Below are 14,495 nucleotides of genomic sequence, written 5' to 3'. Positions count from 1 at the left end.
TGGGTTGCCGGTTCAAACTCCCCACATCCATCTCAGTTGTTGAGTCCTTGAGCAAGGCACCAAACCTGCCTTGCCTGCTGTTAGTCAGAAGTCCGATGGCGCCGATTGTGTAGCAGCTTCTATCAGTCTGCCCTGCTCAAAATGACAACCATACACAAGTTATTTCAAAAAGATGCATTACTGAAACTACTGCCGATCGATTTATTCAGGCTGTTCCTTCAACTGCTATACACTCCTGTACTTCTCTGAGTGATTTAACAGACAAGTTTATTTTTAAAATTCAGAAGGTTATTGACACCATTGCTCCTGTTACTACAAAAGTAATCTCTGGGAAACGTAAACCACCTTGGAGAAATTTTGAGTCAGTTAGAAAAGGAAAAAAAAGAGTCCCGGAAAGCAGAACGTCGGTGGCGTAAAACTAAAGTACAAACCCATTTAGATATCTTCAAAGATAAACTGAGAAATGCAAGAGTTTTTTTTTTTTTTCCAAATGTCATCTCTACCTCTGCCAACAACTCTCGTGCTCTGTTCTTGATTGTTGACAGATTGACAAATCCACCTTCTTCTGTTAACTGTAAATTTTTCTCCTCTGAGGCCTGTGACAAATTGACCACCTTTTTCATTAATAAAACGGTGAAAATAAGGGAGACAGTGAACTCCTCTGTGTCTGTTGTTAGGAAACAATTAACTATATTTTCCACCAAACAGGACTTACCTAGGATCACAGCAAAAAGCCCAGTGTTAATTTAACTCCCACAGAGTGGATTTTAACACTTTTTCAGTGTTTATATAGTCCACACTCTTCAGAGTTAAATTAACACTTTCAATATAGTTAAAATTTTAACACTTTATCAGAGTTACTTATTTAACTCACAAAACAGGGTTCATCCATATAATGGATAACACTGATCCAAGAACAAAATGTACCACTTTTAGTGTTGATTTAACATTTTCAAGTATTATTTACTCCAAAAAAAGTTACTTTATGATTATGATTAATTATAATAATTATTAAGAAAAAACATTTGACACAAGTACATTAATTTTGAACACTTTATTTTTGCAGCTGTGTTTCCAACATTTTAAATTGTGGTACGATGAACAAGCATTCATTAGAAACGCCATAAGAGTTTTGAATATCAAAAGGCTTATGAAATTTAAGTTTTCTTTACTAAATTCTTCACTTTGAACAATCCTGAAAGCATGATGATGATCATCAAATGTTTCTGTGAATAGCTGTTTAGATAACAAAAGAAAGGTATTGTCAACTAAAAGTACATCACTTATCGGACAAAACACTGGCATCTCATCTTGAATTGTGCTGCAAACAGCAAGTCCTGGTCTGTATTCAACACCCTCAACTCTAACCCAGCTGGTTGAGAAAACATCTCCTGATGAAATCATTTGAAGCATTTCTTTGTTGACCACATCTTCATCTTTAAGTGAAAATGGTTTGAGAGGCCCATGCTCATTTTCTTTAATACTTATTGTTTCCCAATGATAAGCTGTGGCCATCTGATGCTTTTTCGCAAGTGATTTGGTTATATTTTTAAAGTTTTTAAAATATTCTTTAAATATTTTGTGTTTAGCCTCAAACCTCATAGACCACATATGTAACAATGGACCTATTTTCCTAATGGAAGATGGATAGTGGATCATAAAATGATGCTTAGGTATCAAATTTCGATGTGAATACAAGAACTTAAAGAGTCTATGGTGTTCAACAATCAAATGCTTCAAATATATCGTCATACCCATAGTGAGAATAGGAGAAAAGACAATGTTCACAAAATGTGCTTTGAATAGCTCATCAAATGCTCCAAGAGAACCGTTTGTCTGGCATGGGATGAGGCACTTATCCATGACGATGTAGAAGCTGTCAATCTTGCTTCTCTGACGCCCAACAGCAAGGAGGTATGGCTGCAGACCCTGTTGACCCCGGAGATGCTCCTCTAAACTGCAGCATGACTAAAATTAAAAAGATATACACCAAACATAAGAAACAAAACATACAGCTTTACGATACACGTTACATCGAAAATAAATGTAAGTATGCCCAGACATCTTCAAAGCTGTCATTCAAACATCTGTATTTATGCATGTCTATAAAAGGAAATAGACAGATAATTTTGCATATTTTAAATTTCAATTACCTTATGAAAGACAACAAGTCTCTCAACTGCATCACTTGCACTGATTTTTGGAGACTTCTGTCCTCCTGGTTGCGGTGGAAGGAGATGTAAGAGAAGTAACAGCGAGGCCGTTCCTTGGTCATAGCCTGAGGACAAATTTATAAAAGTTTTCAGATATAATATCAGAACTTTATGAGTACTCTGAGCAGTCAACTATCTTCAGATATATCTAGGTACTTACTAGATGTGTTAGCAGACAAAAAATATTGTTACATTCTTAGCAGACACTGAGTTATTAGGATTCTCAGGTTTTTGCTTCTTGTGTGGTATCTCATCCATTAGTATTGTTGATGTTGATGCATTTGAGTCGAAGCTCGAGTCAGACTCAGAAGCAGATGACCATTCTGAGAACTCTGAAGAAAGAGACAATAGACATCAGTGACATTCTTTGGTAAAATCTGTATAACAGTATATTTAATTTGCTTTGGTATCTCACCATCATAGCAGAAAACTGTCAGTACCACATTGCCTTGTCTAAGGAGGTCACTGAATATTTCTTCGTCAACTTCAGTATCTGTTTGTATGTAACTTTGCCTTCAGGTGGCAGGCAAAATCGTTCAATGACTGAAAAAACAAGGCAAGATTTAGAGCCATCCATCCATCTTCTGTTCACCCTTGTCCCTAATGGGGTCGGGAGGGTTGCTGGTGCCCATCTCCAGCTACGTTCCGGGCGAGAGGCGGGGTACACCCTGGACAGGTCGCCAGTCTGTCGCAGGGCAACACAGAGACATACAGGACAAACAACCATGCACACACACACTCACACCTAGGGAGAATTTAGAGAAACCAATTGACCTGACAGTCATGTTTTTGGACTGCGGGAGGAAGCCGGAGTACCCGGAGAGAACCCACGCATTCACAGGGAGAACATGCAAACTCCATGCAGAAAGACCCCGGCCGGGAATCGAACCCAGGACCTTCTTGCTGCAAGGCAACAGTGCTACCAACTGCGCCACTGTGCAGCCATTTAGATTTAGAGCCTAATTCTGTAATTAGCTGGATTTTTTTAAACTAACAGTTACTTGATATGGATCATGTGATTAGTATAAAACATATTAATGAAAATACAATGGATTACTCTTTTTACTTACCACAAATGTGTAAAATATGTGTTAAATAGACATAGATTGAAAAGAATAATGCCCATGCCCCACACAGGTGTTAAATAACAAACCTTTCTCATGAAACTGATTAAAGTCATCCATCTGTTCCCTTGACTTTATACCCACAAGTTTATTCCTAAAGGTCTTTTATGTTTTTGCTCCTGATCTTTTACAAAAAATTAATAAGTCACTCTCCTCTGGAGTCTTCCCTCAGGCTTTAAAGACAAGTGGTTATGGGATTTTTTACGGGATAGAAATATTCAAGTAAAAATAGGATGTCAGTTTTCGAAATTATGTAAAATAGAAAATGGAACACCTCTAGGAAGTGTGGTAAGTCCAACATTATTTTCAGTTATGATCAACGACATTTTTAAAGAATTATCCATCGGTTTTGGTAAGTCACTTTTTGCTGATGATGGAGCATTATGGACAAGGGGAAGAAATGTGGACCATCTTATTGTTAAAATACAGGAAGGTATAGATAAAGTGGGTAAGTGGGGAGTAAAGTGGGGCTTTAAATTTTGAAAAGACAAAAGTAATGTTTTTCACAAATAAAAAAATAGGGGTTGAAAAAAAGTTGTGTTTATATGGGTAAGAGTTAGAAAGGGTTGATTGGTTTCGTTTTTTGGGAGTAGTTTTTGATAAGAAACTAACTTGGGGAAATCATATAGAACATATTATGGAGAAGAATAAAAAGGTTCTAAACATTATGAGGTGTTTAGCTGGGTTGACATGGGGTGCGAATTTCGATTCCCTTAAAAATATATGTGTCTCTAATTAGATCAAGAATAGATTATGGGAGTGTGGTGTATGGATCAGCAGCTAAAACTAGGTTAAAAAAGTTAGATGTTATTCAAGCCAGAGCACTGAGAATATGTTTAGGGGCAGTTAAATCAACACCAATATGTGCATTACAAGTAGAGTCAGGAGAAATGCCATTATGCATTAGAAGACAGCAGCTAATGGTCAATTATTGGATAAGTTTAAAAGGACATAATGCAGATCACCCGGTTAAGAAATTATTAGGAGAGTGTTGGGAAAGAGGAAAGAAACAAATTGATAGCTTTGGGTGGGTTGGGGATGATAGAGCGGAAATGTTTAATGTATATTATAAGGAATTTAGTCCAACTGTATTGTGGCCTTTGAGACCGACATGGACTTGGAAATATATTAATGTAGACAGAACACTAACAAATATTAGGAAAAGGAACATATTAGATACTTGCCAAGAATTTTATAATCAAATGCAGAATAAATATAATGAATATTTGCAAATTTATACGGATGGGTCGAAAGACCCTAAAAGTGAAGCAACCAGTATAGCCGTAGTGATTCCTGAATTAAAGATTAGTATTTCAAAAAGAACATCTGATTATTTGAGTGTATTCGCGGTAGAACTAGGTGCTATTTTAATAGCTTTAGAATGGGTGGAGGAAACTGATAGGAATAAAATAATAGTTTGTAGTGACTCTCTATCTGCATTGACGAGTATCGGAAAGGGACGTACAAAAAATCATCAAAATATTTTATATGAGATTATGGCGGTTCATCATAGGATATGTGAACAAAATAAAAATGTTGTATTATTCTGGACTCCTGCTCATGTAGGTATTATGGGGAATGAAAGAGCGGACAGGCTGGCGAAGGAGAAAATTAAAAAGATGATATTGATATGCAAATAAAGTTATCCAAATCTGAAGGCAAAAGTATAATTTGGAAAGAAAGCAAGAAGATATGGGAAGTTAGGTGGGTAAATGAAATAAATGGAAGACATTTATTTAGAATACAAAATACAGTCGATGTAGAAAGGATCAGAGGATTAAACAGGAGGGAAGAGATAATTATAAATAGAATAAGAACTGGGCATAGTTTCCTAAACGGAACTCTTTTTAAGATGGGGAAACATCTTACTGGTTTATGTAGATGGTGTGATGAAGTAGAAACAGTGGAACATGTTTTGATTAAATGTAGGAAATACGCAAGTCAAAGAAGATTATTAAAAACAGAACTAGGTGTTAGTAGGGAATTGAAATTTGACAAGGTGATCGATCAGCTGAATAGTATTGAGGGGAAAAAGAAGATTTTTCGTTTTTTAAAAAACACTGGGATTTTTAAGAGTCTTTGAGGAGTAGGTGGTAGGAGGCAATAGAGGGCAGTAGTGCAACATAATTGGATGCAAGCTGCCGTTAAAATCTAAAGAAGAAGAAGAAGAAGACAAAGAAAATGGCGCATGGTCTGTTTGGTTGAATGTTCGACTGTTTCTCTAAACGAGTTTATCAACGAGCCGTTAACTGCTGCTGAAGAAACATTCACAGAGTTTAAAGAAATCATCGTCAAGTCGGAGGAAGAGATGGATGATCATCGCAGACTGCTGGATTTCTCCCGGAGGCCCCAGATAATCTTACACCGAATAGGTAGGAACCAGCAGCGTTTGGATGCAGGTTAAGGTCTAAATGTCTGCACCTTTCTGTATGAGGATCATTTTAGTAAATGTTCTTTTCCCGTATAAATGTTTTGTTAACCGGTAAATGAACGCAGGAATCACAATTACGCTGTGAAAATGGCTTATTGATGTAGAAATAAAATGACCTTTTATGGCTTTTCCTCCTTTAACTACACGAAGCTGAAGTTGGTTTGGGATTTGTGAAACTTTTATCTGATTTGTGAAACTTTTTTCTGATTTGTGAAACTTTATGTAACAGACGGCTGCAGAAGATCTTTCCTTCCAACAACCATCTCCATCTACAATAACTCTTGGAAGAATTCATGAGTAACACCAACATTTAATTTCCCATTAGGATTAATAAAGTGGGTTTGAATTAGAATTGAATTGGAATTTTAAAAAACTGCATGGAACAAGTGTGAATAGTAATCTAAACTTTAGTGAAGTTTCACAAATCCCATACATAAATTAAAATATTCTATTAGAGAAGAATAATCTAGTCCAGGTTTGAAATACGTAGTTGTTGTAGTTTTGGCATTAGAGCAGTTTTAATATGAGCTGGATGCAAAGATGGGTAAAAATGGCATTTTATTGAAGTTCTACAAATCGGATAAAAGTTTCACAAATCACAAAGATAGTTTTAAGTATTCTGCTGTTAGTTGAAAATAATCTTGTCCAGGTTTCAAGAGTTTAGGTGTTATGGTAGTTTGGGAATTGTAGCAGTTATACTATAACAGAGATTAAAAAGTGGTGAAATCAACCTTTATTGAAGTTTCACAAATCAGAAACATGGTTATAAATATTCTGCTGTGAGAGCAGATTAACCCAGTCCAGGTCAGAAGAGTCTAGCTGTCGTAGTTTTTTTTTATATATATATATATTTAATCTTTTATTTGGAAAGGCAAGTTACAATTACATTGTACAATTCAACGTCCAACACAGTGGAAATATAAGAAGGAATAGCATAAGCCAATCCAGGTTTTTTTTATTTTTTTTTTACAGTAACCAAACAACCATAACACAAGAGCGAGTGGGGGATAAAGGAGGGCCAGATCTAATTCTTCTTATGTTATGAGAAAGAAAACACAATCAAGAGCATAATTTTGCCATAATCCTAAGCCAGGGTACAATACACTGCACAACAGTATTTGCATGTGATTGACATATTTAGTTCACAGGAATGACTGATTTTACATAGTTTGTCCATTTAGACCAGATCCTGAAGAACGATTCCCTTCGACCTTGTACAGAAAAAGATAACTTCTCCAGAATGTAAATGTCCTGTACAATATTGACCCAGTCCTCCACTGTAGGTGCTTCAGGCTTTAACCATTTTCTAGTGATTGACTTTTTGCTCGCTGCCAAAAGCATTAACAGCAGTTTTTTATCATCCAGAGTCCAGTTATCAAATGAAATGTTTCCTAAATATAGGGATTCACATTTACATGGGATTCTTTCAGTAAAGATGTTATTTAGGTGTGAACACAGTTGCTCCCAAAAAACTTTAATCACAGGACAACCCCAGAAGATGTGATGATGATTTGCCCCGTTTGTTCCACAGAGTCTCCAGCATGTGTCTCCGCTGCCCCGATGCTTTTTCTGAACTGGAGTTACAAAATATCGAACCGTATTTTTCCAGCAGAACTGTCTCCATGTATTGGAGCTCGAGGTCATCCAGTGTAATTTGTTAATCTGTTCCCAGTCTCCAGTTGAGATGGATAGGCTTCCTTCTTTTACCCACTTGTTTCTTATGTAGTTTGTGTCACCTTGTTTAGAGGATAGAATACCATTGTACAGCAAGGAGACAAGTTTCTTGCATGAACCTGACTTCAACAAAGACAAAAACACCTTAAAAAGTCCAGGTTTGGCTGCTTCCCAATTGTCACGTATATTGTGATTAAAATAATCCCTAACCTGTAGATATCTAAAGAAGTCATCCCTCTCCAGCCCTTTAGATCTCTGAAGCTCCTCAAAACTCTGAAACACCCCCTTCTGGGTAAATGTATAGTAAGTGGTTAATCCTTTTTGGATCCATCCTCCAAATCTTCTGTCAATCTTGTTCGGTTTAAAAGCTGAATCAAAGGCACACCATCTGAGTATTTTTATCTGGTTACCCACTCCACAAATTTTAATTACCCTTCTCCAAGAATCCAGCATTGTGTGTAGCATTGACTCATGTGGTATATTCAGCCCCTCCTGTAAATCCTTGTCCATTAGCACTGATATTAAAGGTATTCCTTCCACTGTTGTTCCTTCCAAATCTTTCCACTTTGCATCGTAGGATGGAGAGCTTAGACAGAACACTGGTCTTAGCTGAGCTGCAAGGTAATAAATCTGTAGATTGGGAAGACCCAGTCCACCTTTCTCTTTCTTTAACTGCAGCGTTTTATACCTAACCCTTGCCTTTTTCCCCTGCCAAATATATTGAGATATTAATCTTTCCCACTCTATGAAGCGCCTTTCTGGTATCAAGATAGGTAAACATTGAAATAGGTATAGGAAGCGCGGGAGAATGTTCATTCTGACCGACTCCACTCTGGAGTGTAAATTTGAGAAAGGGATCAGATTCCACCTCTGTATGTCTGATTTCAGATTTGAAATTAGGGGCCCATAGTTGGCATAGAGAATCCTGGAAAAATCCTTGGGCAAAGTGACCCCTAAATATTTTATGGATTCTGCTTCCCAGTTCCAATTGTACAGGCTCCTAATATTGTTCTGTGGGTTATAGTTTATCGTTAAAACCTGAGTCTTGGTAATGTTTATCTTGTAACCAGAGAGCGAACCATATTCCTCGATCGCCTCCATAAGTACAGGTAGAGTTTGAGCTGGGTTTGTTATGGTTAACAATAAATCGTCCGCGAACAATGACAACTTTTGTTTCCCGGATGCCATGTGAACACCAGTTATGTCTGTCCCCTGTCTTATCCACTGACTTAACGGTTCTATGAAAAGGGCGAAGAGGAGCGGCGAAACACAGCATCCCTGTCTTGTACCCCTTTCCAAAGTAAAGGGATCAGAAAGGTCTCCGTTAATTTTAATCTTAGCCGATGGTTTATTGTACAAAGCTGCAATGACATCTATTATGGTCTGGTGGAACCCGAACCTGGACATAACTTTGTAAAGAAAAGACCATCTGACCGAGTCAAAGGCCTTCTCCGCATCCAGACTCAGTACAAGAGTCTCTATTTTTTGTTGAGCTACATGATTTAGAATATGCAAGGTTTTTCTGATGTTATCCTGCGTCTGTCTCTGTCTGATGAAGCCTGTTTGGTCCTTATGGATTATCACTGGCAATATGTTTTCCATTCTCTGTGCGATTATAGCAGTAAATAATTTATAATCAATATTTAGCACGCTTATTGGCCTATAGTTTCCGCATTCCAACTTATCCTTTCCCTCCTTAGGAATTAGCGAAATAATTGCGTCTCTCCATGAAGGAGGGATTATTTTCTTTTCCATTACATTGTTAAAAGCTCTTAGTAAAACAGGGACTAGCTGATCTTGCATTTCTTTGTACCACTCGGAGGTAAACCCATCCGTTCCTGGAGATTTCCCCCCTTTCAACTTTCTGATCACTGATCTTAGTTCTGCTTCAGTTATCTCTGATGTTAATTGTTCGTTTTGCTCGTCTGTAATGTTGGGCAGAGAGAGTTGGGAAAGGAATGTATCTATTTGCTGTTCATTATTCAATTTGGGTTGGGAATATAGAGTTTGGAAAAAATCTCTAAAGCATTTTTGAATCTTTTCTAGGTTTGTTTCAACCATATTTGTGTATATATTCTGTATTTTGTGAATAGTTCTATCAGCTTGTTGTTTTCGTAATGTAAATGCTAGGAGCTTCAGAGATTTTCCCCCTGCTTCATAATATTTCTGTTTAGTGAAGAGAAGTTTCTTTTGTATTTCTTGTATGTTTAAATTATTCAGTTCTTTTTTCACCATCTCAATTTTAGCTCTTGTTGCCCTCTTGAACGATTTGGAATGTTCTTTCTGAAGTTTTTTTAGTTCCACTTCCAATTGAGTTTGTTTTTGTTGTCTAATTCTCTTTTCGTTGGAGGAAAAGGCTATTATTTTCCCCCTGACTACCGCCTTTAGAGCATCCCAAAGTATTGCCGGACCCACCTCTTTATTATCGTTCTCTTCCAAATACCTTTTGATTTCAATTTTCATATTCTCCTTAAAGATTGTACTATTTAATAAGTTTGTATTTAGCCTCCAGAGCGTGGATCTGCTTTTTTCAGCTAGTTGAAGGGAGATATAGATTGGGCTGTGGTCTGAAATTGGACTATATCCGATCTCCCAATTTTTTAATTTATGCACATCATTTTTAAACATGAAGAAATAATCTATTCGTGAATATACATTGTGGGAAGAGGAATAATGTGTGTAGTCACGACTGGTTGGATACTTATCCCTCCATACATCCACTAATCCCAGCTCGTCCATCATATTTTTCATTCTTTTACTAATATTTTTCGAGTTTGTTTTCCCATTTGATGAGTCCAGATTTGGGTTTAACCTAATATTAAAGTCCCCAGCACATATCATTACACCCTGACTTTTTGTTGCTGCTAATTCAAGTATTTTCTTATAAAATGACCAGTCGCTACCAGGTGGGGCGTACAGGAATAATAGACTTATCAGGATGCCATCTATTATTCCTGTAATTAAAATATAACGACCCTCCCTGTCTTTATGTTCTGCAACATGTTCATAATACAAGGAGCTAGATATTAAAATCGCAACCCCTCTTCGCTTCCCGGAGCTGTGGGAAGAAAAATAGACAGATTTAAACCCCATCTTGTTCAGTTTAGCATGTTCAGAGTCATCTAGATGGGATTCCTGCAGCATTGCTATGTGAACCTTCTCTTTTCTGAGTTTAGATAAAACTCTCCATCTCTTAATTGGATTATTTATGCCATTTATATTGAAAGAAACCACCTTTAACTGTGTCCTCCCCATTTGTGTAATTTTCTCCGGCATGTCACAGATGACCCTGAAGATCCCCCACCACTCACTAGAACTAATATAAACAGAATGTAAACAGGTGAACCAGAAACAAACATGTAAACAGGAACCATGAAAAAACAGAACATGTTCAACATCCAAAGCAGGGGTCTGTTGACTAGACCCTGTTGGGCCGCTTGAAAACAGCCCAGAAGGGAAAAACCTCCCATATCTTTAAGGAGGGCCCTTACAGGTGGCAGCAGCCCAAATAAGAGAGAACCCCAAACAAACCTTTTTTAACGTCCCATCATTCTTAAAACCTTCACTTAAAATACTTGACCGCATAATCAATCACATAATGTATGCGGATGATTTGGTAATCTTATGCCCATATAGTGCTGGCCTTCAACAATTACTAAGGGTCTGCTCCCAATATGGATGTGATTTTGATGTCAAATATAACGCTAAGAAAAGCAATGTCATGATTGTTAGAAGTAGAGCAGATAAGCATCTGATAACCCCTGACTTCTCTTTATCTGGCATTGTCCTCAATATATACAATGAAATTAAATATCTGGGACATTACATAACTGATGACCTATCTGATGATCGTGACATTCGTAGGCAGTATTGCATGATGTATGCACAGGCTAATATTTTGATCAGAAAGTTTGGTATGTGTTCATCCTCTGTGAAGGTAGCTCTTTTTAAAGTTTTTTGTACTTCATTTTACACAGCCCATCTATGGCGAAGATATAAAAAAAGTAGCCTGCACAAACTTTATGTGGCATACAATGATGGCCTGAGGCTCCTACTCAAAGTGCCTAGATGGAGCAGTGCCAGCCACATGTTTGCACATAACGCTGTTCCCACATGTGCAGCTGCGCTCAGGAATCTCATGTATAAATGTATGTGTAGATTACCCGTGTCACACAATAATATAATAGCAATTTTAGTAAACCCTGTTTTTAGTACAGCGAGATTTTTCTCAAGATTGTGGAAACATTGGCGTCATCATTTATTTGTGGCTCAGTGACTGTCATATTCCTTTTTGTTTTTTTCTTTTCTTTTTGTTTTTACTATGGACCTCTTTTGTGTCTGAAATAAAGATTGATTGATTGATTTAAAACAGCCCTTTATACACTTATCTCTGAGAGGAAAAACCAGGGAGGGAAAGTGATGTATCCTTCAGTTCTCAGGTCGCAGGTGGAGATGTTCTTCTGAAAGCTCGGAGCCTCTCTTTGTAATTTTCTCCTCTTGTAGAACCGGAGGAGCCTTTCTGTTTCCTCCCCTCCTTTCTGCTCAAGGACAGATGCTCAATCTGCTCCTTCAGAGAAGCTGGAGATCTGATGACTTTAACTTTGTAGCCCCTTTTAGCCATGTCCTCGGTGGTTTCCTCAATGGTGTCGTAGGTTCTGGACCCTTCTTTATGTTTCACTCGCAGCCTCGCCGGGAAGAGCGTCTGAAACGGGACCCCGTTCTCTTTCAGGACCCTCCAAACCTCGGTGTACTCTCTGCGCTTTCTGAGGATGGCTGGTGGATAATCATGATCCAGATTTATTTGTTTTTCACACCAGACAAAACCCTTACGCTGCCAAGCCTTGCGAAGCAACAGCTCTTTATATTTGAAACTCAGAAATTTCACAACGATGGACCGTGGCAGCGCTCCCTCCGGTGGCTGCGGTCCCAGCGCCCGATGTGCTCGCTCAATCTGCATGTCTGGCCCGCTGTCCTCCAGACCGAGCCCCTCTTTAAGTAAAGTTTCCACAAATGCAACCACGGAGACACAGTCCTTTTCAGCCCCCTCTGGAACACCATAGATCCTGATATTCTCTCTCCTGGAACGGCTCTCCAGGTCTACCAGCTTATCTTCCAGACTCATGTGTAGCTTTAGCAACTCTGCTACCACTTCCTCCGTGTTTTGAGTTCGCTCCTCTGTCTTCTCCAACCGCTCCTCTACTTCACTTATCCTTGCGTTTGCTTTTCGTATTTCCTCTTTAATAGTCGAGAGTTGTGCCTTGGTTTCCTGGCGGAACCCTCTCAGTTCTTCCAATAAAATTTCTAGGCTAGCCATTCCGTCCTATTAGCTTAAAGCTACGATACGTTAGCTGAACCTGTTCGTGAAGTTTTTCGTCCTCCCTCTTCTAATTTTATTGTCGTTGGGGCTTCGTTGTCGTCTTAACCCCTCTAAATGGCTTTCGCAAGGCAATATTACTCAGCTGAACGGGAGTATTTCAGTAATTTCTCCGGTCACCTGGGGAGTTTCTCTACTGAGCAGCCATCTTTACGGTGTTCCGGCCGGAAGTCAGCTGTCGTAGTTTTTAAACTAGACTCTATTAAAGATGTGGAAGGTAGTGAAAAATTAAGTGGACTCGCCCTTTAGCCATTTCCCGAATCAGAAGCTGGAATCGGAAACCAACTTCAGCTTCGTCCAATGATCTCAGGTAATTACTAATTGGAACGTGCATATATAAGCTAGTAAAGCCTTGCAAAGCAAACAGCATGAAACAATAATAGAGGTGTTATTATCTGTCAAACTAAACCTCATATAAAAGTCCAATCAACAAGCCACTGCTGCATTGAGGTGATGTTTCATACGTAGGTGTAACACATGAGAAAACCCGGATCGTGACAGACGATGTGGAGTTTCAAATAATATCAAGTGGCCTAGGCTCTCCCTATTAAAAGTACCCAGGCAAGTCTGGCTTAAAATTATGAAACAGAAGTAGTATACAAAATATATTTTATTTATACATACTTTTATAATATTAAAAATAGACTTTATTATTCTAATTTAAAACCCAATGAAGCACAGCAACCCAGAACAAACACTAGGAGCAGTCTGAGACTTAAAACAACTGCAAACCAAATTAGTAGCACACACCACACACTACAGGATGATCGGTTACGAAATCGCAAGCGACAATCTTAGAGAACGATCAACGTTCTAAAATTGTCGTATGGAGAGGGGGGGGATTGTGTAGTGTGAACTATTGCATCGGGTAGTCGATGTGCCCATCTTCTCTATTTAAATCTAATTATTACTATAGGGCAACATGATATACAGACTTTATAATCTGCACTCTTTTGGTTGAATGCAGTATTTATTTCCACTTTGGCTTTATGTTGTTTAATTTTTGTTCAAGTAGATTTTTTATTAATGGAGACTGAGAATCCATGTTATTTATGGTTTTGGTTGTTTTGTTTTGTTCATCAGCTCCAGTGTTTAGTGTTCTTTTGAAAATAAAGTGTATCTATCTTTGGCAGGAAATCACATGCATTATTACGTCATTTCCATTAAATCAGTGTAAAATGGTCTTCAAACAATATTATCGTTTATCGCAATAATTTTTGAGACGATTAATCTTTCAGCAAATCGGGGGATAATGTTTCACAAGTAAGATGGACTTATTACAGTTTATATTTTGTGATTAGAATATTACTATACTGTATTTATGTCCACTGACAAAACAACAGCTAATATTAGCTATCAGCTTAGTGTAATACCGGGGTTCAGCCCCGCTATGAAGGCTAACCGAGATTTTGTAAATCTTAAAAAGTTTTAAATATTCCCTAACATTGATTTAGATTATTCCACACAAAGTGGCAAAGACTCTTATTTATATGAAATTCTTTCACTCTGTCTAAAGTAAAATAGCTCCTGTTTTTGTTTTGAAGGTTTCATAAAGACCATGTGAGGAAGAAGTGGGGAATGTCTTTAAGGAGAGACGGATTCACTGCACTGATGAATCTCAGCTGCTGAATCTCTCTTAAGCTCCTCCTCAGCTGGAAAACATGAATAAAACCTATATA

The 14,495-nt window shown here is 37.9% G+C and overlaps 1 long non-coding RNA gene across 1 annotated transcript; it reads right to left on the bottom strand.

Moving 5' to 3' along the window:
* Positions 1 to 1,344: 1,344 nt before the first annotated feature.
* On the bottom strand, positions 1,345 to 2,264 carry LOC116731056 (uncharacterized). Its single transcript, XR_004341514.1, has 2 exons — positions 2,154 to 2,264; positions 1,345 to 1,968 (listed from the first exon to the last, which is right to left on the bottom strand). It is a non-coding gene; the product is annotated as an uncharacterized LOC116731056 (long non-coding RNA).
* Between the last annotated feature and the right edge of the window lie 12,231 nt (positions 2,265 to 14,495).

The sequence above is a fragment of the Xiphophorus hellerii genome, chromosome 13 (assembly GCF_003331165.1).
Source record: "Xiphophorus hellerii strain 12219 chromosome 13, Xiphophorus_hellerii-4.1, whole genome shotgun sequence".
Lineage (NCBI taxonomy): Eukaryota > Metazoa > Chordata > Actinopteri > Cyprinodontiformes > Poeciliidae > Xiphophorus > Xiphophorus hellerii.
The sequence above is the reverse complement of the archived record's forward strand: the minus strand, read 5'-3'. Positions and strand labels throughout refer to the sequence as shown.